This window comes from Dasypus novemcinctus, chromosome 6 (assembly GCF_030445035.2).
Source record: "Dasypus novemcinctus isolate mDasNov1 chromosome 6, mDasNov1.1.hap2, whole genome shotgun sequence".
In the NCBI taxonomy this organism is placed as follows: domain Eukaryota; kingdom Metazoa; phylum Chordata; class Mammalia; order Cingulata; family Dasypodidae; genus Dasypus; species Dasypus novemcinctus.
The window spans coordinates 23,505,647-23,531,317 of record NC_080678.1 but is presented as its reverse complement, the minus strand read 5'-3'; the positions used below and the strand labels follow the sequence as shown (position 1 = coordinate 23,531,317).

The following is a 25,671-nucleotide window of genomic DNA, read 5'->3' as shown; positions in this document are numbered from 1 at the left end:
AGGAATAATGGTAGTAAAAGCCACAATTAATCACCACTGAGCTCTTGCTTTGTGCCAGGCACTGTTTTAAATGTTTTGCATGTATTTGATTATGCAATCTTCACAACAAGCCTGTGAATTTGAGACTACTATTATCCTTCTTTTCTGATATGGGAAAAGAGACACAGAGGTTTAGTGCCTTGCCCAAAGTCACACAATTAGTAAACTGGAGAGTTGGAATTCAAACCCAGGCAGTCTGGCTGCAGAGCTCCCACTCATAAACACTATTTGTTTTTTAGGCAAACTTATAAAATCTGGAAGGCTTGGGGGATAATTTTACAAAGCTGCCGGGGCAAAAGAAATGACAATTATTCCACAAGGGACAAGTGAGTGAGGAGGAGATGGGCACATACAAGGAAGGGCATCACAAGTTCAGGTTCTGAACCCAACTCTACTAAAAATTCTAGCTGAAGGTCATTTTGACACTGCCTCTCCATCCAGTTAAAATTTTAATTTTTCTCACCATTTACATCTTAGTAGTCTTTTAATCTGCAAGGGATCTTAGGCCATTCCCTTTGGCGCTGGGCTGTGTGTCCACCTTGCTACTTAAACTCTATAGATCAACTGACCTTCAATCAACATTTATTGAGTACCTACTGTAAAGCAGGGGCCACATGTGAGATTCTCACACATATTACCTCTTTAAATTAACCCCCACAATAAAGACGTGAAGTAAGAAAGATGTTTTTTTCCCCCATAGTTTTATTTTTTATCAAAGTTTTAAAAACTAAATAGACCATATGCTTTTAAAATGTGCTTATAATGCATGATGGCAATTGCCTCACTCCTTCCCAATCTCCAAAGGTGAGCACTTAGCTTTTGGTATTTCTTCTGGTTTTCATCTCTATATTTTTAAACAATATGCTTATACCAACTCAGTGATTACCATTTAACCTCCTGCTCCCATAGAGGAAGTTTTTGCTCTTACAGATATGACCAAACCACACTTAATTTAAATCCACAGTCAGTGTTTACACTGAGAATCTATTCCTTGATCTACTAGACTCTGCAGTACATCCAGTGAATAGATCCCCTTTCTTGTACTTTTTGTTTCTCCTGGATTTAATCATTTCCTTTTCTTCTACTTGCCCGATTTCTGATGAAAAATCCATAATGTTTTCTATTAGTTTTCTGTTGTAGATCTACTAATAGTTCTTTCAAGATTCAAATTTATTGGATAATTTCTCAAAGCTCCCTATCCGGGAGAGAAAAGTGGGTGTCCTCAGGACTCTTTCCACTAAAAATAAAACTGAATCTGAGACAGGTTAAGAGCTTGGCTCTCTGTCCTCCAGGAAGCGGCAGCGATGTGATTTATCTGCTACCAATCACAGCATGCTTCCTGGCAGTGCCGACTGCTAGATAAAGAAGCCGGGCGGGCTGTGGACTGCACGACTCCAGAGGGTGCTGCTACCCTACACTAGGACGAGAATGTTCTCCCTGGAGGGAGGCAACACTGAGGCCCTGTAAAGAAGATGTCTTCCAATCTCAGGTCCAGACACTGTTCCTTGACTGTCCTGCGCTATACTGGCATCCCAACCCCGAAAGTATTGCATTGGCTGCTTACTCTCTATTCTGGCAAGCCGATGCTTTCTGTCTGCCCGCATTTGCTGGAATCCTGGTTAGTAGCTGGCTTCTCTGCCTACTTGTTATGCAAAACCATTTTAGTGTTGCTTCACAGTGGTCATGTGGCTTTGATGGACAGAGTGGTCTTTCCCTGGGGGCATCTCCATCATATCAGCTCCTTCCAATGGCAAATGCAGCTCTTGGGCTCTTGGGTCAAAAGTCCAACTTCTCTTTCTCTCTCTCTCTCTCTCTCCCCCCCTCCCTCTCTCTCGTTTATTGTGTATATTGTGAAATAGAATACACATGTAGAAAAGTATACGAAACAAAAACCCACAGCTCAATGCTAATCACATTTGAACTCCATGTAACGACCATCCAAGTCACACTCCAAAACCCCCATGTGCTCCTTCCTCATCTCTACTCTCTCTCTCCCCCAGCAAAAAAAAAAAGTAACCACTATGTTATTTTTTTATGGTATTCAATTCTCTGAATTGTTTTATAGTTTACCACTTAAACACACACCCCTAAACACTATGGCTTATACATTTTTTTAAGTTTTATATAATGAGATCATACACTGTGTTCTTTTGTGTTTGTGGCCTCAGCTGTAGTTCATTCATTTTCATTGCTCTGTGGGTTTCCTTTTTGTGACTATAACACTATCTGTTTTTACATTTTACTGTTGGTGTACATTTACATTATTTCCGTGTGGGGTATGTACAACGAATAACTTGGCTGTGGATATTCTTATATATGCCTCTGGTTGCATAATCTCATGGATTTTTTAAAAGCATGCCTCCAAAGTCCAAGCTCTTTCTGATTCCTGCTGCATGTTGCAGAGATGTCTCCCACTCTAGATAAGGACAATTACAAACATGCCCTGAACCCTAAGAATGGTCGAGTCTGTCCTAGTTTCCCCTAGTTGCCAGCTGCACCTGAGGCTTGCTAGGACAGTTCATCTCTCAGACATTCCTGAGGGAGAGCTGGGAGCTCTAAAGCATCTTAATTACAATATTTCTGGAAATGTTGTGATATTTCAAAAGTGAATGCTATATAGCAATGAAGCCCAACCAATGGAGATGAAGGGCTATTGCTGTGGTGGGTGGAATGGTATAGCAGACTGACTGTCCAAGCCTTGAGTTTGCTCCTCAATCCCCGGCCAAGATGCAAAAGCAAGGGAACCAGACCAGCAGAGTTAAAGGAAAGCGGTGATGTCGAATCGCAGGGAAAAGTTAGTCTAAATGAAAAGGTAGTTGCAGAAAGATCAGGCTTAGAAGCTGATGTGTTCAGAATGGACGTTTCCTTTGGACTTTCTGTTGAACTTCAATCAAGCAGCATTTTACTCTGAATTTAGTAGCTGGGCCTGTTCTTAATTTTATCAAGCATCAAAAACAGATGACACCAAATTTTGGCCAACTACTGTTTGGTATGAAGTGCCCAATAAAAGATTCAGAAATTGTTTCAACACAACTTTTCCAGTTGCATGTGAACTAACTCAACTCAATGCAAACATGCCTATTAAGCGCTATATATAATAGGGGTACTCAGATAGAAACATGGTTGCCCAGAAAGTACTTTATTCTGTTTTCCCCCAATAAAACTTTAGCTGGCCTAGATGTGTGAGAACACTGGTTTTCAAACTTCGGGTCTTGACTCATTAGTGGGACAAGCAAGCTATCATTGTAATGGTCACAACTGGCATATCTAAACATTTTAACATATGCATACATTTAATAGAGATTTAATTTCTATATTTCTACATTAGTATATTAAAATATTTTTAAAATTGTAAAGGTAAGAATTGTTTCATGTGACTTTTATTGTAGCTATTTATATGCATGTACACATATGTGTCCACCTGCATCTTGATGTGAAAATGTATTTCTTTCAGTGGGTAAGTTTGGTGAGGGCTGCATTACGCCACAGACCACAACCTGGAGGCACTTCGGCTGAGTCCTGCCCACAGGCATGTTTTGTTTGGCTTACACAATGATTTTTTTAAAAAAGAAAGTTGAGTCATTTGCCAACATTCAAACCTCTGGAGATTTTACATTAAAATCCGTATTTTCAACTGCTCTTGAAAATTGGAAGATCTGGCAATTTGGGCTGCATGCTTCCACGGGACCTAGGATGGAACTACCAAGTGGTTTCTCCCTTTGGAGAGGGTCGTGCTCTCCAGTTTGCCCCCATCTCCACTCATTTAGGTCACCTGCCTGGTTCCTGGACCATCTGTGTGCATGATGCCCATTTCTAATCATTCTCAACACAGTCTGACTCACAGAGCGCTAATGTTTTCCCTTCCTTACCTGCATTGTTTCACTATGTGGCCAATAACACCTGCCAAACTGAACTGGCAGCAAAACTCTCCAGACAGCAACATCACTTCACTGCCTCTCATTTTCCGATTTGAACCCCTTTCTCTCTTTCCCTTTATCTGTCACACTCCTGTTCATCCTTCAAAGTCCAACCTGCCCTGACCTTCCCAGCAGACTTACTCACTTGTTGCCATGAGAGCTCGTATCAGGCTTAATGGCTCCCTATCTAGAATTAATGTATCCATGTTCCTTGCTAGAATGTGGATACTTTTTAAGCTCAAGAACTATAGTTGGCTTCTATACTTAGATTGCTCATCTCTTAGAGATTCTGAAAAAGCATTTACTAAACAAGCATAACCATACACATCATTATTGAACATTTACTATGGAGCAGACACTGTATTATGGATATGAGTTGAATAAAACACCATCCCTAACCTCAAGAAACTTATAGGACCCCTCAAGGACAATCTTAAATGCCCCCTTTTCCATATAACCATGTCTGATTCCCTTGAGACACTAATTCTTCCTTCCTTTGAACTCCCACAGAATATTCCTTTCCACCCCTTCCATTATCTTGTGTCACCTCTTTTGCATTCCCAATCAGTACCCTTCCCAAAACTCACTAACTCAACCTACTGAAGGTAGGAACTTTTCCATGTACCAGGTTATCCCTGAAAGTCTCACAGAGAGTAGACTTAAATTCATTTGTGGTGTGGTCAAGGCCACTATTAGAACCGTATTGCTTTAATTCACTGCTAATTCTTTACGCCTGGCAGAACTGGCCATGCTTTCCTTGAGCAGGAGCAGAAGGGCACATGTTCTTCTAGTCCTCAGTGCAGCTGTGCTCCAGTCCAGCAGACTCGTTCCCATTCCTGGGCCTACAACTGCTCCTCTGCGGCTGTCCAAGGGGCGGTCCCACCGGTGACACTGAGAGATCCAGCAGACACCAATCTAGTCCTGTGGCAATCTAGTGCCACAAGGAACAAGTCCTGCCTTTATGGACCCTTTATGGACCTGAGTACTCCCATTTTTCTGGAGGGTACTCAGCCCTTGCTCCCATTTCCTATTAGACACTAGGACTCTGGTGAGGCATAACTTTATTCCCTTTTTCTACCATTCACTCTGTTTTGCTTAATTTTTCTTTAACTTCTCCATCCCCTAATGTTCCAAGTAAACAACAGCAGAAAAAAACATAGGCAGCTAGAATATAGACAGAATATAGTGGTAGTGGTTGAAACAGTCCAAGTTGTAATATTATCATCCTAGTGCCTCAAAGACTAAAGAGAGAGTTGAAGTCCATGTGAAACAAGACTTCTAATGAATCTACCCGATTCTAATGAGCTCATGAACCCCAGTAAAAATGCTCACCTAACCCTCAGAGAAATGTGAACGCTGCTTCAAGAATGGCACAACTGCCTCGACTCAAGTAGTGCCCCCTCTCCCAAGCCCAGCTGAGCTTTGGCTCGCTCCCATGAAAAGATGCTTTGTAGCTTCCCTCCACCCCCCCCCATGCCCACCCTCTGCACAGCCAGTATCATATTCTGACAGCAGTTTCTTGGCCATGTATCTCCCAGAAGGTCTTCTTTATTATGAAATACAGCTTCAGTCTATCTGCAGGAATATCAGAAGGAGCTGATGTTTTGCCTTCTCTTCGTCATCAGTGCATCATGAGTAAGGTAAAGTTTGTGAAAGGGAATGGAGAGGCAACTTACATAAAAATTCCAACTTATCTACCTGCAGGCTGATCATTTTACCCACAGAAACCATAGATTACCTAAACAACATCCAAGTGTGGTCGGTGGGCCAGCAGCACCAACATTACCTGCCAATTGTTGGAAATGCAAAATCTCAGGTCCCTCCCACCCAAAACCTACGCAATCAGAAACTCCAGGGGCAGGCCCAGCAGCCTGTTTTAATAAGCCCTCCAGGGGCTTGGGAGGCGTGCTAACATTTGAGAGCCACTGCCTGGAGAGTAATTTCCCTGGAAGTAGGAAGAAGGCCAGCATCTTCATGGTCAAGTCCAGGTATTCCAACAGGTCAGCCTGTTTGACTGTGACGGGAGAGAGGAACTCCCTCCCTGAGGCTCCCCAGGGCACACTGCAGCTAAGGGCATTAATCAGGTGTCAGTTTGAACACAAATACAGTGTTTCAGAGAAAGGAGGTCATTCCTAACAAATATTTGCCCTCCCCACTATCAACAGAATTTGCCCTGAAAACACTGCTCCTGCCAGTTTGGGATAAACATACTTCTCGGTATGAGTCACCATCAGACTGACATACCATGTAATAGTAGGCTGGGCTGGTTTCTACTGCTGGGTGCCCGAGAGCCGGCTCAGCCACAATGGGAAGAAATCCTGCACTTCTTGCTGCTCACTGAGCCTTCTGAAGAGTCCTCTGGCTTTCTAGCTGGCTCAGGAAAACAGTCAGCATTTCAACTGCAGCCTATGAGAGGCACACCATACCAGCAGCCCCCTCGGGGCTGTGAAAGTGACAACTCCTCAAAGTCAATCAGATGCCAAGGCTTTCCTCTCCGGAGTGTGAGTCTCCCACAGCAGGAATTTGGAAAAGTCAATCTGCTGTTCTTTAAAAGGGGATCTTGGTGATACAGCACTGGTTGTCTTATCCTTCATGGTCCCCTGGTGGGAAAATAAGAGAGGCAGGAGGCAGGGCACCTTCCCACAGTCTAGGCATAGCTAGCACACAGGCAGGCCCAACCTCCAGCCCATCCCTACTATACATATGCATGTTTTCTGAGTTCACCTCTCTAATCAAAAATTACTCTCAAGAGCTTTGGGTAAATTTAGATCAATGTGTTCCTTCTCTCAGATTTATTTACACATTCCGTCTTAACTCTAATTGTGGAAATGAAGTCTTTCTTTCTTTCTGGTTAAACGTGTTTTAGATATCAATGAGTAGGTGGCAGAAGAAAGGGAATTTGCTATGTTTTTATTGTTGTTTTGTTTTTGTAAGCGTGAAATCCTTTCCTTAGCCATGGAAATCCCATTATATAAACTGGGCAGGAGTCATACTTCCCAGTAAGAGCAGCACCTTCTTTTATGAAATAGTAAGATGAGTTTATACTTGGATCTGTTTCTTCCAAGTGGAATATGATGGCAAAAACTGGAGCTTCCTTCCCCCAAAGATCAAAGGTCACAAGTGAATTCTGTGAATAGGTCACCAATCAAGACAATTTATTCTGAAGTTTGTGGCATCTTGGTATCTCCTTGAATCTATTAAGCTTCCCTTTAGAACTCTTACAAATGGTCCTTGTGACTGGAGACCCTTGAAAAACTTGGGGCTTTTCAAGTTAAGGAAAAGATGAAGAACCCAGACAAATCCAGGAGTGGGGTAGGAGTGGGGCATTAAACATTGACCTGAAGACAGGATTGGAAAACTGAATCTACAAGCAACTATTATACACCGGGGAAACGGACTTGGCCCAGTGGTTAGGGCGTCCGTCTACCACATGGGAGGTCCGCGGTTGAAACCCTGGGCCTCCCTGACCCATGTGGAGCTGGCCCATGCACAGTGCTGATGAGCGCAAGGAGTGCCGTCCCGTGCAGGGGTGTCCCCCGCGTAGGGGAGCCCCACGCGCAAGGAGTGTGCCCCGTAAGGAGAGCCGCCCAGCGCGAAAGAAAGTGCAGCCTGCCCAGGAATGGCGCCGCCCACACTTCCCACGCCACTGATGACAACAGAAGCGGAGAAACAAGACGTAGCAAATAGACACAGAGAACAGACAACCGGGGGAGGGGGGGAATTAAATAAACAAATCTTTTTAAAAAACCCAAAAAACTATTATACACCGAAGAGGGAAGGCCAGTGAGGAGATGTATGAGGAACTAAAACCCTACAGAGAAAGACCTGCTGCTGGCAGACTTCCCTGTGGGTGGAAGGGAAATGGGTTTTGATGGCCTGAGGGCAGTGTGTCAGCACCTGAGTGGGGGTGTTTGGGGAGGAGCAGATACCATTAGAGGCATGATACATCACAGCTCTAAAGGTGGTTGTTCAAGACTGGACCTGAGGAAGTGGATTTGGATCAATGGATAGAGTGTCTGCCTACCACATGGGAGGTCCAGGGTTCAAACCTAGGACCTCCTGACCTGTGCGGTGAAGCTGACATATGTACAGTCCTCATGCATGCAAGGAGGGCCATGTAGGGGTGTCCCACGCATAGGGGAGCCCCATGCGCAAAGAGTGTGCCCTGTAAGGAGAGCTGCCCCATGTGAAAAAAGTTCAGCCTACCCAGGAGTGGTGCCGCACACACGGAGAGCTGACACAGCAAGATGACACAACAAAAAGAGACACAGATTCCCAGGGCCACCGACAAGAATTCAAGTAGACACAGAAGAACACACAGTGAATGGACACAGAGAGCAGACAACTTGTGGGGGGGGATGGAAAGGAGAGAGAAATAAATTTTAAAAAAAAAGAGACTGGACCTGAAGTCAACAAAGACTTGAAAGGCAACAGTTTTCCCTTAAGCTGGGCAGGAGCCTGGATTGTTTAACTTCTCTGTAATTCTAGAAGGATTTAGAGAGGGGATGGGCCTTTGAGCAGCTTCATGAAGGAAGGAGAACTTGAGTTAAGTCTTTGGTAAATACAGAAAAGGAGACTCTATGTATTTCTCATGAGGCTAGGAGGGACAGTATGACTCAGGTTGGCAAGGGAAAATGCTACCCCCCAATCATCCAAATATGAAAAATGGAGGTGGGGACAGCATAAGTACAATTAGCATCGGTTTTTAGCCGGATAGGACTGGATAGAAAACTCAGCTCTTCTACTTGTCAGCTAAATAATCTTTGACAAGTTTCTAAATTCCTTTGAGCTTCCTTTTCCTCATCTATAAAATGGGGAGAACATGGCCAGCCTTGGGTTGTTGAAAGCTTAGTGACAGTATTCGTAAAACTCTCAGCACAAACCCTGCTATTTAGTATGTGTTCAATAACCGGAAGACTAAATGATAACATTGAAAAGAAAAACAAAACAAGGCTGGCTGAGAAGGACATTTACTTAGATGGGAGGGGGTGGAGAAGAATCCTAAATGGCAAGCGGGAAGTCTTGAACTTTATGGTATCACTCTTTAAGCTTTTTAAGCTGGGAAGTGATACGCTGTTCTAGGAGGATTAATTTGGTGCCAGTCTGTAGGGCACATTTGAGGCACAGTATGTCTCTGTTCTCCGGAGCTGCCAAGAACAAGATTAAAATGGCTTTCAGACCTAGTGAGAAGGGGCTACTTGCAAACCTTAAAGGATGCTTGGCACAGCAGCGCGTGACCAGCCATGGTGTCGCTTCCCTGTTAACGCCCAACATCTGAAGTACCTCCTGCTATTCCAGAGGATACAAGGCCTGTTTCTAACATCATCTTCCTTATGGCAGGTCAAGCAAATTTACATAAATTTGTGGAGAAATCTCAGAGACCTACTCGAGATAAAAGCTGGGCTATTCCCTTCTAATCACTCCTCAGTCCCTTATCCCCAACACTGGCTCTAGGTTTATAAAACTCAAGTTGTCATTTCCTCTCTCCCATCCCCCCTCATCGAGCTCCTTTCTCCCACTCTTTTCTCCCACATTCCCATACAGCACCTCTCTCCCAGGCCCCCACCTTAACCTCTTTCCCATCCCCACTGCCCAAGCAACCCCCACCATACCACCTGCCTCCCACACCCACCACCACCCTTTCCAAGCCTGATCCCCACCTAACACCAGCGTCTGAACTATTTGGAGTCAAAACCTTAAGATCATTTAACTTCACTCATCCTCCCATTACCTGCAGCCAATCTGCTCTCAGGTACATCAATTCTCTCAAATATATCATTTCCTTTTCACTCCAATTTATTCTTTGCCCACATATTCCCCTTTTGAAAGCTCAGCTGAAGAGCCACCTCCTTTACTGAGCCTTTCCTGATCCACATACTGTTTGGAAGCTAAATCTCCCGCCTTTGGCCTTCCAAAACACAGTATCTGAATCTTTTTTTAAACATCTACTTCACACAAGTTATTTGTGAGCCTGTAATGCTTTCTCAGTAGAGGTAATGAACTTGATGGTGGCCAGTATGTCTTCAAGTCCATGCAATTTCACTGAGTACTCTACACCTACCTAACACAGAGGATGCAGGTAAGAGATGGTGATTGCAAACGACATTTCCTGGTCAGAATGGGTGGTGGTGGTGAGAGAGGTGGGGGAGTAATAGAATCTAAAAGGAAAGTGAATGAGGAATGGAGCTAAAACATCTGTGTAGACACATCTGCTTTGGTGAACACAATCATTCCATTTTCAGCAACTGAAATGAGCTGGGAGCTAAGGCACATAAATAAGGAAGAGAGATGACCTTTATTCATGACTGTGCAGCTTTATTATCTGAAACATTTGTTTCTGTCAAAACCTTTCAGGCTTCAAGGGGAAGGTGTCATGGTCTGGTTGGCTTCTGTTAAGGATTTTTCACATTTCTCTCCTTCTCTGCTCAAGAGACTTCATCTAACTAGATCAGAGAAGCACTATCACCTAGGCCTCAAGAGAACCGTGCCTAGGATGACTCAGAGCCCCACTGCACTCCACAGCAGTGGTCTCCAAGGGGGAAATTCTGCACCCCAAGGGCACTTGGCAATGTCTGGAGATACATTTGATGATTATGAGTTGGAGGAGGGGTGGGCGAGAAATTGTTTTACTGGCATCTAGTTGGCAAAGGCAAGAGATACTGCTAAACATCCTACAAGACATAAGACAGGATTACAAGGAATTATCTTGTCCAAAATTTCAGTAGTGGCAGGTCTGAGAAGCCCTGTTCTAGAGAAACTATTTGAGCTATGTGTATGTATATGTGTGTCTCCACGCCTGAAAGTTGGGTAGAAAGTGAACATTCCTCCACTGAGGGTGGACTGGAATGCATTTCAATGGGTCTCCCTCTATCCTAAAAGTAAGTTGGATCATCCAACAGTGGGGAAAAAACATTCAGTAAAAAAACAAACAGAAAACCATGCAAATGAAAAACACTTATCTACGTAGATTTGTCTCCCTCATCACTAAACTCATATTCTCATGCAGTTTCTAAACCATAAGCATCTCATAGTATTTAAACTAGATGAGTATTTACATAACTTAATCTCTAGTATTTGCTAATTCTTATTTTCTCTAAGAAAAAGAAACAATCCCTTGGTGTGTATTTTTAAACTTGCTCTAGAACATACAAAAGCTAGAAAATTATAGCTTTGAAACAAAGAGTGGGCCTCTTGAGTATCTGCTGATGAGAGTTCACAGGAGGATAGATATTGACTGGAAAACCCACAAAAATCTCCCGTGCTGCTTTCTTACAGGATACTGCAAGGGTAAGGTGCCCTTGAACAAATGAGAGAAATAACCATTTCATCAAGATTCCCGATCAATAAGTGTCTGCAACTGAAAGCGAATGGGAGCCTGGTCAGGAAAACAAAAGATAATGAGGGTCAAAGGATGTGGGCAAATGTCATTCCGCGCGAGCCGAGGTGCTATCTGCCAGCATGATTCCTTTCTAGTCGGTGTCAACTCTGAACCAGATAGACACATGGGAACTTTACACCGTGGAGAAAATGATGGCACAAACCAACATCGCAAAACCATTCTGAGCCGTGAGCTTCACAGGGACACTCCTCCTTCAGAAGGCCCTACCATTCCTTGAGACGGATGCTGCCATAATCTGAGCCAGTTTAAGGGTGACTCGTGTCATCTTCAGGAGGAAGGAAGGAGCTAAGATTCTCCCAGGGCAAGAAACAGAGGGGACTAGAAAAGTTTCTGAATCGAGTCAGAAGACATGGGGTCCAGGCTCAGCTCTGACATGTCAACCTGCTTCAGCTGTCTATGGAGGATCTCCAACATGAAGGACGCTGAGCTATGCACTGCAAATCAAAGATGGCGACAGCGTCTGCTCGCAATCTAGCGATGGAGACAGTGGGTGTTGGAACCCAATGCTAAGTGCAGTCGCCTATGCATGGGCACCAAAGGATGGTACACAAGGGATAAGCACTTGGTCCCGTGTCTGCTGTGTGGCCTTGAGCAGTTTACTTTCCCTTTCTGAGCTCTAATGAAACCTTGGACCACATGCTGCTCAGAGCTCTTCTCCCTTGAAAGGCTACAAGGAAGTTCCCTTCTTTTCATGGAAGCTCTTATGTAGCTGCCAAACTGCCAAAAACTGCTGTTGGCTGAAGTCAGTGCAATCACAGAGCAGTGAGGCAGCAGTGTGTACTGACACAGATATCAAAATTAAAAAGGAGGCCTTTAATCAGTGCCTCAAGGTTAAGATAATGCTAGGATGTGACTTTTCAGTGAGAAGGTGACCACTGACATATAAAGCGAATGTGAATCCAGGCAATCTGAGCCCTGGGACATCTGCAACAACTTACAAGAGCTGTTCTTTGGGGACTACTGCTCTGCAATATATAACATCTAAAGCAAGGCTGGAGCATCCGTGGGCCCCACAGAAACAGACTGGAAGTGACTTTCCTAATCCCCTTTCCCATCACTCCTAAATTACTGAATTTCCCATATCCATTGGCAACAGATCAGGGACAAGTTGTTCTAGAAGGGTGGGAGGCATGACCTCTAGTAAATGTCAGAATCTGTATTAGTTACTCTGAGGCTTCTGGTACCCCAGAGAGAGAGGAAACATATTGCTAGCACCTTTCTTCCCACCCAAATTATTTCACTTAATTACCATTTACTCATGGAAAGATCAAAGACAAAGGATATTAGTATTAAAGGTCCATAGGAGCAGAATGGAAGGAGGAGAATCACGTTTCTCTTTGTCCCGAGGTACAGCCCTAACTCTATTAGCTGTCATGATTCTATTTCTCTATCCATCCATTAGTATAATAAAAACCAAGCTGAATTTCGAGCAACAGGGATCAATTTGAGTTCAGCAAGTTCATTTCAAATTTATCCCCCGTGGGGGGCTTTACGAGAAAGTAGGCATAGGTAAGTTCCTGAAATGGTTCAAGACAGCCCCAAAAGAGCAGATGTCTGTGCTGGTGAAGGAAAGTATGCCCCACAGGAAGAAAATCTGACAAAATGAGTCCAAGCTTACCAAAGAGCAGAATCAGAAGGTAGTTATTTACATTATAAAATCATTTGGTGAAGGTCCTTAAGGTGTATTATTACAGAAATAATCAAGTCCTAGAAAAATGATCATAAAATGACCCCATTTTTATATTCCCCATATGTGTCTACTTTATTCTTTCTGTAGATTTAAAAGGATACACACTAACTACTATCAGTTTTACTTCTACAGAGAAGGGGAATCGCGATTGACAGGGTAGGGGTTAGAAGCTTTTACTTTTGGTTCTAACATTTGCTTTCTTAATACACAACATGTTTCTATATTATTTGATTAAAAATAAACATTGTTATGTTCTTTTGCATTTCTCAGATAAATTAACAATTTAAACTACAATTCAATCCTGAAAAATCTAAGGCACATTTCAGGACCACACCCAGTTGTAAATAATGTGCACCTGTGCAGGGCACACCCACCTCTCCCTTTGTATGTTCTCCTCATGATGTGATTTTGTCACCGTTGACACGTACCGCATCTTTCAGAAGGTGTGTAGTGGAGAGATTATAGGGATAATACCCAAATGACAGGTTAGAAACGCAGCACACCTGCTACCTTTAAAACAGCCCGGCTTCTCCTTTCCACCAGCCGGGGTTAGGCTTGGTCATGCCCCAACACGCTACAAACCTGGTGGGGAGACCCTTTCATGGCATTCTTAATTCACTTATTGATTTGCGTGGGTGGGTGGGGAGAGAATGAAGGGTAGGCTAGGGGAAAGAAGGCAAGTCTCAAACACAACCCAAAATGCAAAATGCAATAACAATCAAAAAAGAAACACACACCCGGGAGCTCAGCTGTGCAAACACTCCAGAAATAGGATGAGCTTCAGACGCCGCCGCTCAATTAAAGGCTCCTAATGAAGTCTCCTTTCAATGGAAAGCCACTTCGCAAGACATAGACGCTCCCACCAAGAACATGTCTGCCCAGCTTCCCCCTGACCATTCCCCGACCGTGGCCGAGCCCCGCGGGGCCCGTCCGACTTCGGCAAGCCAGCCCGGGGATCGATATTTTTAATTACCTTTCTCCTTCACCATGGCAACCGGGTTCTTTGCCGAGCAGCCCCGAAGAGAACAGACCCGAGGAGTGGAAACACGCCCTGGCAGGCAGCGCGGCGGCGGCAGAGGCTGCGAGGAAGAGCCCCGGCGGGCGCCCGCGGAGCGCTGCGCTCTGGCGAGAGTCCCGCCCCCTCCCGCGGCGCCGGGGCGCGAGGCTCGCGCTGCCTCTGCGGGGCGGCGGCCGCGCCCCGCACCCGGACTCTGCCCTGGGGCCGAAACCACTCGCCCCAGCTGCTGCGGTAGCAAATGCAAAATTCCACCGTCCTAATCTCGGGTCACTGACACCACCTTGCATTCCTCCCGCGGAAGCCCGGGGAAACGGGCGGCACGCGCTCTCCCCGCGCCGGCCCCCGCCAGCGCCTGACAAACGATTGCCAGAAGAGGGGGGCCGAGGCACGGCGCGACCCTGCTCCCATAAGTGAAACCGGTCAAATGCGAGCTTTTCAGTTTCCTATTACAGCTGCTCCCGACTCTTCTTAGGGCTTGCTTTTCAGGCACGCCGAATGAATACAATTAGACTTAGCAGTAAAGGGAAAAGATACTAACGCTAGGGGGCTCCTTCAAATTCGTTTTCTTCGACTTTTTCAGGCCCTGGAGACTTGATTTTAATGAGAATAAATGACTAACAGCAGCTGGTTGGCGTGCTCCCCCCATATTTTACCTGAGGGCGGGGGAGGGGTGGACTGAGGCAAGGAGAGAGAGAGGCCTGTTTGGAAGATCTTTCAGGATTCAATTCCTTACCCAGGATCAAATTCAGGAACCAAATGGAAAGCTGACTTATCCAGTTAGGTAGGATTCTGACTTCTCCTGGCTTGATTCGTGTTTTCTAGAGAATCACCTTGGACGCACACAGGCGAGGGAGGAACCCTAGACACCAAGTGCAAGGTGAACAGGCTGGTCCAGTGCGGTCCACGCCCAGGGCCAGCCTCGGCCTGACGCAGCGGCGGCAGCTGCACAGGCTGGCAGGTCCTTCTCCTGGAGCAGGGGACTTCCGGGTTCCCAGGGCCGTCCCCAGCACCTGTCTCCCAGACCCCGATCGTCTGGCCCCCAGCACACGTCATATACATTCACCATGTGGGAGAAATGCGATGAGCAAGAAACAAAAAGACAGACGTAGCACCGCTCCGAGAGAGCAGCAGATGGCCACCGCATCTTCCAGAACCAGAATGCACAGCCAGCATTAGGCTGTGTTTACTGCAAATATTGTAACGTGTGGGGCCTGGGGGGGAGCCAGGGTGACAGAGGAAGGAAGCACATCAACCTGCCCGTGTCTTTGCCGTGGAGGGTGTTCACGACTGAAATAAATGACGTTTCGGTGGGGCTTGGGGAGAGGGGGAGAATAAGCACTTCTTCACCATCTTCTCAGACAGGCCTCTGTGGCTGGTTTTCTGATGTGTAACAGTAGCAGATCTCAAGCAACTGTGACATTCCTGTATCTGTGACTCAGAGCTTTACTATTAATAGCTTGGGCGTCTCAGCCGGTAAGTAAGGGCTAAGTCCCCTCCAACCCCTGGGTCATCTTTTCTATGACACGCACATCGCCCACCCCACTCCCCGCTCCCGCAGCAGCCCTGTAGGGTCATGTTTTTCCTAGGTCAGCGGCCAGCCGGAGTGTAAGCGCCCAAGTGCTTTAAGCGGCATCTCTAACCTCCATTCATAAACAGGAGACCAGCATGAGAACAGCACAACCTGCCGTCCAGAGCAATGGGCAGGCTCAAGAGCATGCAGGAGACAAGCGCTTTACGTTCCCCAACATTCATACTAAAACTCACTTGTCTGCTTCTCCCACCCCTAATCACCCTCAGAGCCCTTAAGGAGATGCTGACAAGCAAAATTTACCAGAGAGCTGGAATTCCTTGGCACTGTCAGCCGAGCAGGTGAACTTATTTTATTGATTTTTTTTGCTGCAGAAATAGATTAGCACCTCACTTAGGCATGTCTCTCCAAGGCCTTGCTCTCAAGTTATTCATCGCCAAGCTAAGAGAGCAGCAGTATCTCTCTCTTCCCCTCTCACTCTCTCTCTTTCTCTCCTCCTTAATGGGACGTGACAGCAAAACAGCATTGGGTTCCTAGTCCAGACTCAGTAAGTGCAGGTACTATAAATGCAATTGGTGCAAATTCCCTTTTACTCAGGATGGAAGTTTTTAATTCTGAGATTTAAGTTTATTAAGCAAACTGGTCCCTTAGAAGGTTCTAAGCCTGCCTCATACCTTGGTGGCTATAGAGCACAGGGCCCACGCTTTAGAAAGGCCCTCTGGCAGCTCTGAAGACTGGCTAGCAGAGGACCAGCTGGTGCCTATTCGTTTTCAGAGAAGTCCTTTCTAAAGGAAAATACTATATAGAGGTTCAGAAAGATTTTGTTTTTCCCTCCTGTGTTTTCTGTGGAAAGAATTTTCCCCTACCACAGTCAAAGCGAATGAGTCACCAGCATTCAGTTGCTAAATAACAGTCATATGGCAAAAGTCTCCTAATAATCAGACACTGCTACATTAGGACAAAAACATCCACTCTGCACTTTTCAGATATTCAAAGAGGGTATTACTAAAGTTATTTTTGGAATGTGGGAGAGTAAAACCTAATTGTTTTTGTCTCCTTGCCTCAGGTCAGAATCATTAAGAGCTTTGAGAGTAGAAGCAGAGTAGATATTTTCTACTTCACAGTTAAAGCTGCAAGAAGCACAGCAAAAGAATTCAAGGAAAAAAAAAAAGAAATTTATGGCTTGTTAGAAGGAAGTACTTTTTATTTTTATTTCCAGAGATGATTTCTGAAGAACTTACCTCAATCTTACTCGACTCGGATGAAATAAGACTTCATAATACAGACATGGTTTTGTTTGCTGTTCCCCCCCCCCCCCCCCCCCCCCCAAAACTGACTGCTGCCTTTTCATTCACTCACAAAATGAAGCAAGGCTTGTCCACGAGTGACCAAAAGACAGAAACCATTTTGTTGGCGAAAAAAAGCTTGTTAGCATCCAGCCACATTTGGCAAAAATCCAAGTGTACATCCATTTCTGTAGAACGCATGCCAATGGAGAGGGAAATGCTACAACTGGAAAACAAGGAACCTGGCTCACTCCACTTCCTCACTGCTCTCCCACAGGGCCATCAGCCACCTACTGCTTCAGGATCCCTCCACGGCCCCAGGACCCCAGGTTTCCAGATAAAACACATCCATCCACACCACTGGGCGGGAAGGCAAAAGAGTGCTCAAAATCATCTCGTGCAGAATTGGAAAGAAAACTGAAGACTGAATTCCTTATCTGCCTTCCATGTATTAACCTCACTTCAGACATTTAGGGAGTGTCACTGGGTACAGCACTGGACCAGTGGTACAAATATAAGAAAACCACTGCTCCGGAGGAGCTTACCACCTGTGGAGGTGACACTGTGCACAGATGTTCTCAACGAACCAGAGCTGCCAAGATGGGAGGCTGCACGCAGCCTGGGGAGGTCAGGGGAGACTCCAGGAGGGCAAACACCGGTCACGTGCAGCAAGGAGGAAAGGCCATCCCGAGCAGAGGTAACAGGGTGAGAAAAGGGCTGCCGGTTATCAGGTCATTCATGTTCATCGGGTGGCAGTGATAGGTCACCGAGGGCTTCAAATGCCACTCTAAGGAGGTTGGACCTTAGAAGTGACATGATTAGAGTCTCGAACCTGAGCTACCTATTTCTTTCCAAATTAAGTTCAAACGTCTTTAGCTGGATTGCAGAGTCTGCCAGGATCTTTTTCCTACCACACTGCCTACCCTTACTTGGGGTTGTGTAGTGTGTGCAGTTCCAGGGCTTAGTAGAATACTTAACATGTAAATGATGCCCAGGAGGTGTGTATATTTATTTCCATGAGAAATAGAATAAAATGATAGCCACAGGGAGTGGGCAGCCTCAAACAATTGGATGCCCACCTTCCACATGGGAGGTCCGAGGTTCAGTTCCTGGTGCCTCCTAAAGATGATGAGCAGACACCGCAATGAGCAGACACTGCAACCAGCAAGATGCTGCAATGAACAGTCACTGCAACAAGTAGATGCCACAGCTGCCACAATGAACAGACGCCACAATGAGCAGATGCTGCAACAAGCAGATATCACAACGAGCAGATGCCACAACGAGCAGATGCTGCAACCAGCAGATGCTGCAACTGCTGCAATGAGCAGATGCCACAATGAGCAGATGCAGCAAAGAGCAGATGCTGCAATGAGCAGATGCTGCAACCAGCAGACGATGCAACCAGCAGAGAGCAGAAGTGGCTCAAACAGTTGGGCACTTGCCTCCTACAACAGAAGCCCCAGGTTTGAGCAGATAGATGAGGGAGCCATCTTGGGGGTGTGGGTGGGGGATGAAAATAATAAACAAACAAACAGAAATGATAGCCACACAGAGCATTTTAAGAAGCACAAACCATGCTCTTTGAGGTTGGCTATCCTTCCATGGCAGGGGTTCTTAACAAGGGGTCTGTGAGCTTGAATTGAAATTTTGAAAAAATGTTATTTTGGGAAGCAGACTTGACCCAGTGGTTAAGGCGTCCGTCTACCACATGGGAGGTCCACAGTTCAAACCCTGGGCCTCCCTGACCCATGTGGAACTGGCCCACACACAGTGCTGATGTGCGCAAGGAGTGCCCTGCCACGCAGGGGTGTCCCCGTGTAGGGGAGCCCCACGGAGTGTTCCCTGTAAGGAGAGCCGCCCAGCGCAAAAGGAAGTGCAGCCTGCCCAGGAATGGCGCTGCCCACATGGAGAGCTGACACAACAAGATGACACAACAAAAAGAAACACAGATTCCCGTGCCGCTGACAACAACAGAAGCGGACAAAGAAGAGCACTCAACAAAATAGACACAGAGAACAGACAACCAGGGTGGGGGGAAGGGGAGAGAAATTAAATAAAAACAAACAAGAGAAATGAAAAATATTTTTTAAAAAAAGTTACTCTTGTGGAGACGGGTTGGTGCAAGTGTGATATATTTATTAAATAATACACAATATATTGTGGACTTAGTAAGGTGTCTGTGGTTTTCACCTGACTGGCACAGGGCTCTGTGGAACAAAAAGGGTTAAGAACCCCTGTTCTCTGGTAATGAGGTCATGTCCACCCCAGTCTGTGTGTTCCTCAAAGGCAAGGAGGGGTTCATGCTTTTCTAGAGTCCCAAGGGCATGATCCACATATCTCTAGGGACAGAAATACTGGGGGTGCTATAAAATGCAGGTACTTGGTCCCCACCAGCGCCTGGGAATGAGGCCTGCACTGCAGGTGGCTCCCCAAGCGACCAAGGACCAAGGGCCCAGCAGACCAGCTTGTAGGGCAGATGATTCACTAACACAGCTATATACCATCTGAAAAACCAACCCCAGTCCTTTCCATTGGCCAAAATAACAATCAGCCTGACCTTCACTGCCATCTTAATGGAAATTTAGGGGAAGTGATGATTCCAAAGTTTCCTATAGTCTAAGACAAACTCCTGAGGGTCTGAGCCTTTTTGATCCTTCTTTCATGTCCTCCATGGACAATTGTTAGGATTTTTCCCATAGGAATCTCACAGAATCAATGCCCAGCAAAGGTCCTTTCCCTAAGACCTCAAAGTAGAATTGTTTTACATTTATATCCAAAAACGTCCCCGTGGTCCTTCCCAGAAGCCAGTTCTGAGTTTGGACCTAAAGAATAGGTGGCAGCTCATGAAAATAACAAATTATTAGGATACATTGAAAGCACACTATAAAGTATCCATCAAGGATACAAAGTACAAAATGAATATAAAGTAAGCCAATTCATAAGTGTACTAGAATCTATTAAAAGAATTCAAAGGATCCTTTGATGGCAAAGGGAGTCTCGAGGATTTTAGCCTAATTTCAGATACACGGGACATTCACAAGAAGTTCAGAAATAGCTCTGAATTATTTGGGAAAAGGCCATTTTTATAAACAATTTACTTTTTTTTTTTAAGATTTATTTTTATTTATTTCTCTCCCCTTCCCCCCGTTGTCTGCTCTTTGTGTCTATTCGCTGTGTGTTCTTCTGCATCCGCCTGTATTATCAGGCGGCACTGGGCACCTGTGTTTCCTTTTGTTGCATCATCTTGCTGCATCAGCTCTCCGTGTGTGCGGCACCACTCCTGGGCAGGCTGCACTCCTTATGGGGTGCACTCCTCACTCATGGAGCTCCCCTACGCGGGGGCACCCCTGCGTGGCAGGGCACTCCTTGCGCACATCAGCCCTGCACGTGGGCCAGCTCTACACGGGTTAGGAGGCCTGGGGTTTGAACCCTGGACCCTCCATATGGTAGACGGATGCTCTATCAGTTGAGCCACATCCGCTTCCCAAATAATTTACTATTAGCATTCTCTTTTTTCCTTAATGTTTTCTAGGTGGAGATCCAATTATTAGGACAGAAAGATGGTCCCTTTCCATCAGGCAGAACTGTGATGTCTCTCTTGGCAACACTCCCTTCTTTCTTGAACTAAGGCCACCAAAGCTCTGAACTTGACTATATTGCAAAGAAGGCTGTACATGTCTATTTTTTAAAATATTGTGGACTCTTTGGGGACAGAGCCAGCATATTATTTTATCTGTATTCACATGGTGATAGACACAAAGTAGGAATGCAATATTTGATGAATACTAAGGAATAATATTACTAGTAAGTCAAGACCCTAGATTAGCATTTGCTTCTATAGTCAAATAGACTGGTTACAAAGTCCAACTCAAATAAATTTAAATTAAATTAAATTTCTTATATAAAAATCAATTTAGTGATGGCTAAAAGGATTCCCAAAACCAACAATTACCTTTAGAGATAGAACAAGTTTAAAAGTAACTTGATCAGGTCGTCATTTTATGAAGTTCCTTTACTAACCAGCTCTCACTACCTTTTTTTTGGTCACCATTTACAGAGCATCTCTTATGTGTCAACCACATTCTAGTATTTTTAAATTTGTCACCACATTTAATCCTCAGAACTAATAAGTATGAGGTACATATTATTACACTTTACCCATGAGGAAAGATTCAAACTTAAGTTTGTCAGAGTCCAAAGCCGCCTGCCCTCCCCTTCTTTCCTGTGCCTTACCTGCTACAGAGGCTTTTAAACAGCCTTTACTTCCTGTCCCCCCTGCCCCCCCACTCCATCCCCAACACACACATTTTTTAAGTCAAGAAGCACTCAGTGGTTATTGTTTTTTGTTTTTGTTTTTGGCATTTACAAAAGACCTGGCACGATGGAATGCTGTTGCATTTTGCTTTGTCTGTGTTAAGCAATCTTCTCTCCTGGTACTTCATCCTTCATTAGTTCTTGGCCTTCGTATGTTAGGACCTACCAGGCAAACAGCATCATAGCCTTATCCTTGGGCTCATCCGAGGCTGGGCAGGGGCAGACCGAGTACCCAGACCTATACACGAAGGCTTTTAAAATGCAATACAACCATCTACCCTTCTAATGACATTTTTGTGGTTTACATAAAGAAAGTTTTATATATATATATATATGTCACAGAACTTTTCACAAGGCTCACAAAACCTACATTTGTCCCCCCTACTTGGCCTCACACTCCTCCTAATTATGCCTTGGCACACTCCAAGAAAATCACCTCCCACGTTCTTCTCACACGTTTCAGCCATCATCTGAGGCCACAGGCCAAATGAAAGTGGCAGTCCTCGGCCACGACTGCATTTGCTACCCCAGGAAGCGTGGTGGCCACCATCTCATCTCGGCATGTTCCTGCCGTTTCTAGTACAAAGCAACAAGAGGCCAAGCAGCCAACCCTCTGGGCTGTGAAAAACTGTAACTCATATGAATAAATCAGCATGAGTTTCATGTACACGTAGATGGAATCTAAAGTCCTAGAGATTTGTCTGAAGTTATACGACTACTTAGAAACATCTTAAAAACCTGGTGTCTCACCTCCTATCCAGTGGTTCTTCCACACGCCACATTGGCCACACAGACCCGCCTGACAAACAACCAGGGTTTGAATTCCAGCTCCACCCTGTGCTGAGCGAGCTTGGTCACTTCCTCTGTCTCTGTCTGGGTTTTAGCAGTTTCACCTGTGAACTGGTAATAACACACTCCACTTGGGAGGCTGTGATGAGCACAGGGTCAGCTTCATGCTGTATGGCCTGTGCTGTCACCCACGGTCCTCTGCTCAGAAAGGCCCCAGAGGTGGTCTAATGCTCTGCTGTCACCACACTGATATTCTTAATAATTTTTTTGAACTTGTGTCTTGCAAAGTCTGATGGGAAAATGGAGCATGCATGTGAGCAGAAGACAAACGTGCAATATGTGTATCTGCTGTTTCGTGCTGCCCCACTTGCATATAATGTTTGCAATGCCCCCTCAGCACAAAATTCTGGTAGAACAGCAAGAAATGGAAGTTCAGGGAAATTCAAAGTGAATACAAGGTAAGTGTATTACGTCTACAACTGAATAAGCACTAACAGTCACTTTCCATTCAAACTAGAACTTGGTTTGAATGCATAAAGAATGCAATGGTGTTCTAAAGAACACAACCAACCAAGAAACCCTATCATATCCTTTCTTACCCAAAGTACTTCCCTATATTAGCCAATCACTTACACTGAAAATGATGACATAGAAGGAAAGAGAAAAAGAGGGACAACCCATTGCTTCCTTCTTTTCAGTCCTACATATCTAGAAGTGAGATGAAAAGAGCTGAGTTAGTTTTAAGCACCCTCTTAACTATTCTGGAAAGAATGAAATACATGGGCATCTACAAGCTATGAAATACCAACTGTAATTTCGATGTTTCCACATATAAGTTAAATGCTCTTATATTTGTATTTAAGTCTGACATTGCACAACATAAAGATTAAAGGTAGGGAGTGGATGTAGCTTAATGGTTGAGTGCCTCTTCCCATGTACAAGGTCCTGGGTTCAATCCCTGGTACCTCCTAAAAACAAACAAACAAATGAAAAAACCAAGTCTCACTGGGGAACAGATGTAGCTCAGAGGTTGAGCGCCTGCTTCCCATGTATGAGATCCTGGGGTCAATCTCTGGTACCTCCTAAAAAAAAATTAAAGGTAAAATTTATGCTAATAATTTAAATTTGTCATTTTACTTTATTTAAAACATTAAATAGCAAATAAAAATACCATGCCAGGGAAGCAGATGTGGCTCAATCGATTGGGCTCCTGCCTGCCATGTGGGAGGCCCTGGGTTCACTTCCCCGGGCCTCCTTGTGAGGGCAGGCTGGCCCACACCCGCGGAGAGCTGACAGCCTGTACCTGCGGAGAGCTGGCACAGCGGCATGATGCAACAAAGGGAGACAAGCAGACACAGAAGAACGCCCAGCTAATGGACACACAGAGCAGACAGCAAGCAAGTGGCAAACAGGGGTGGGAGGGAAATAAATAAATAAAATAAATCTTTAAAAAAAATAATATGGCAAGTTGAGAGAGTCCACAGAAATAGGAAAAGATTTCTATTTTTGTACCTTTAATGACTTTCCCCCTGCATTTTGAAGAAGGGGCCCCACGTATTCCTTTTTCCTGGGCCCTGCCAATTCTCTACCTAGGTATGAGGGTAAGAGATGCTGTTCATGAAGGTGCCTAGCCCCAAGGAGCAGTCAGATAAAGGGTAAAAACTGTTATTATCTAGCTTTTCCAGGCTTCATCAGTTTACAACGAACCAGAATAAGCTGGAAAGCTGTAAAATTCAAGTGTTTCAAAAACACTTTCAGACTTTTAAATACATTGGCTCTGGAGAATTGAATCTATAAAACCGTAAAGATTTTAGACTTCTGATACTTTGTTATATGACCTTTGCTACCAAATGAGAAGAGACAGTGTGAAAGCCAAAGTCATTATGCTCAAGCCATTCTTTCCTAATTTAATCTGTAATATTTACTGGGTGCTTACTGCATGCCAGGAACTGTTCTAGGTGCTGGTATATAGCAGTGAACAAAACAGACAAAAATCCTTGCCCATGATGGAGTTTACATCCTAGCTGGATGACGAGGGTGTTGATTTAATAAAATATATGTCAGTCATACATATATACATACATATATATATATATATAGAGAGAGAGTGTGTGTGTGTAAGCAAGAGAGAGGAACTATATATAATAGAAGTGGTAGGAACTATGGAGAAAAAGAAAGCAGGAGGGCTGGAGGGTAGAAATTGTTGGGGGAAGCAGTGAAGGAGTTGTGGCTTTTAATACAGGAGTAGGAGAAGAACTCTTTGAGACTGTGCCATGTGAGTAAATACCTGAAGGAAGTGAGGGAGCAAGCCACGTGGACACCTGAGGAAAGAGCGTCCCAGAGAGCGTGAACGCGGGAGCCGACACCCTAAGGCAGGAGTTGTCTGGTGTGTTCAGGGAAGTAAGGAGGTTAGAGTGGCAGGAACCTGAGAGGCAGGCTGGGAGCAGCAGGTGGAGAGCTAGCAAGCAGAAAGGAGTTAGAGTCCTGGAGGTCACCGCAAGGACCTTCCTGGCTTTTGCTAAGAGTGAGATGGAAAGCCACTGGAGGTTCTGAGCAGAGACAGTGGCATGGTCTGATTATCCTTTCCACAGGATCCCACTGGGTGCTGGTGACTAGAATGAAGGGGAGTGGGCACAGATGAAGAAAGTTGAGTTAATGCAGAAAATTAAAAAGAGCTGGAAAACGAGATGATGACAGAACAGAATGAGGTAAAGAAAAACATTATAGACATAAGAAAAACTGAGGGGAAAGCAGACATGGCTCAACTGATAGAGCGTCCACCTACCATATGGAAGGTCCAGGGTTCAAACCCTGGGCCTCCTGAGCTGTGTGGTGAGTTGGCCCATGCACAGTGCTGTTGTGCGCAAGAAGTGCTGAGCCATGCTGTGCATGTGCATGCGCCCCGCAAGGAGAGCTGCCCCGTGTGAAGAAAGTGCAGCCCGCCCAGGAGTGGCGCCACACACACAGATAGCTGACGCAGCAAAGATGATGTAGCAAAAAAAGAGACACAGTTTCCCGGTGCTGCCTGATAATACAAGCGGATGCAGAAGAACATACAGCAAATGGACACACACAGCAGACAACAGGGGGGAAGGGGAGAGAAATAAATAAAATAAATCTTAAAAAAAACAAAAACCAAAAACTGAGGACCTAAATAGTGTCAATAGTAATAAATGAAACAGCAAAGAGTAGAGCAGACACTGATAAAAATCTAATTCTTAGAATAGAAAACAGTTTGAGATGGTCTCAATGAACACAGAAGAAAAAGACCAGCCCTAAAATAAATAGAGAAAATTTATAGATGTGCAAGATAAAAGAGAGACTTAAAAAAAATTATGTCCCCAAAGTAGAGAACGGATGTATTCAAAGATCTAATACATGTGAATATCCTTGAAATGAAAATAAATTTCAACTTGCAGATGTAAAGAGTATAGATATAATTTTTATGAAAATTTGATTCAGATTGCTAATTCCAAGTCTTAACCAAAGTTTTTGAAATTCAAAAGATATCATTCCCCATAAATCCAGGCAGAAAAAGCCTATTACTCATATAAAGAAACAAATAGGGAAAGGATATGGCTCAAGTGGTTAAGCACCCACCTCCCATGTAGGAGGTCCTGGGTTCGGTTCCCAGTGCCTTCTAGGGAAGATGAGTGGACAACAAGCAGACAGGGAAGGGGGCCATCAC

The 25,671-nt window shown here is 44.8% G+C and overlaps 1 protein-coding gene across 12 annotated transcripts in view; it reads right to left on the bottom strand.

The window, feature by feature from the left end:
* The window catches only part of ABLIM1 (actin binding LIM protein 1), a 316,566-nt gene that overhangs the window by 162,651 nt on the left and 128,244 nt on the right, over nucleotides 1–25,671 (bottom strand). Inside the window, exon 1 of one of the 12 annotated variants that reach the window (XR_009186070.2) lies at nucleotides 14,019–14,308. The exons of the other annotated variants lie outside the window; for them this stretch is intronic. The gene's annotated coding sequence lies outside the window, so the exon portion shown is untranslated. Of the gene's footprint in view, nucleotides 1–14,018; nucleotides 14,309–25,671 lie in introns of those variants that run through there. 12 annotated transcript variants of the gene reach the window in all.